This window comes from Myotis davidii, unplaced genomic scaffold, assembly GCF_000327345.1.
Source record: "Myotis davidii unplaced genomic scaffold, ASM32734v1 scaffold875, whole genome shotgun sequence".
NCBI classification, from domain to species: domain Eukaryota; kingdom Metazoa; phylum Chordata; class Mammalia; order Chiroptera; family Vespertilionidae; genus Myotis; species Myotis davidii.
This window is the reverse complement of record NW_006286244.1, coordinates 1,577,999-1,578,993: the sequence shown is the minus strand read 5'-3', so window position 1 is coordinate 1,578,993 and position 995 is coordinate 1,577,999. Positions and strand designations below refer to the sequence as shown.

General features: G+C 64.8%; 1 long non-coding RNA gene across 1 annotated transcript in view; it reads right to left on the bottom strand.

Moving 5' to 3' along the window:
- Positions 1-602, bottom strand: part of LOC102761659 — a 9,562-nt gene extending 8,960 nt beyond the window's left edge. Inside the window, exon 1 of the long non-coding RNA XR_435346.2 lies at positions 427-602. This is a non-coding gene — a long non-coding RNA (uncharacterized LOC102761659). The remainder of the gene's footprint in view (positions 1-426) is intronic.
- Positions 603-995: the final 393 nt, after the last annotated feature.

The following is a 995-nucleotide window of genomic DNA, read 5'->3' as shown; positions in this document are numbered from 1 at the left end:
CGGGAGGCGGGAGATGGGCAGGCGTGTCGTGGGCGGTCCGGCCCCCACGCTGTTCTAAAAGCGAAGCGAGCCCGGCGGCCCCGGGCCACTCCAGGCGTCACATTGTGCAACGTGTCTGCCTGTTTACACGCACACGGCCGCGATAAAAACCGACAAAACCAAGACAGGCCTCCTGCAGATCCCATGCAGCCGACCAGGCAGCACATCGGAGCAGGACGCGCACATGCATGTACACACATGCACATGGACACATACATGTGGGTGGACACATGCATGTGCACACATGTACACAGGCATCAACCCTCTAGATTAGGGGTGGGGCAGGCACGTCTGCCCTTCGCCGATTTCTCACGCCCAGCTGCCGACAGGCAGACATGACTGTCTTCCCAAGTCCCACCCAGGAGGAGGAGGTGAGAAAGTGCTTACGTTCAGCCTGGCCAAGGAGACATGCCCGTCCAGGCCAGCGGGCAGCCAGGAGAGGAAGGTGGGAGAGACGGGGCGCAGGGGAACCCGCAAGCAGCACTAGAGGCGCGTCGTGGAGCCCAAGGCAGCCAGACGAGGACGGCCGTCTCCTCTCCTCTTGGTTAATCTCAGGGGAATGGAAGTGCAGGCCGAGAGCTTCCAGGAGACAAGGCCTGCCCCCAGGAGCTGGGCGAGGGGAGGAGGGAGGGCGCTGACTCCTGGCTGCCCGGTGATGAAGGTCTCACAGACACCCGGCTTCAAGGCCTCCCTCCCAGGCCAGACGGAGCCGCCACGGCCACCAGGAAGGCGGCTGGCTGTGGGGCTCCCGAGTCCGGAAACACCAGCCCACTTCCTCCTGCCCTCGCTGCGGGGAAGCAGCACCCGGCACCCGCGGCCAAGCCCCACGTGGGCACCGTGCCAGGGGGTGGCCGCTACCACCAGCTGGGAGCCAGGCATCTCTTTTGAAACATGGACGAGCCCAGGCCGGCCTCGGCGATGGGAGAATAGCTGGTCCCCCGGTGACTGATGAGCCA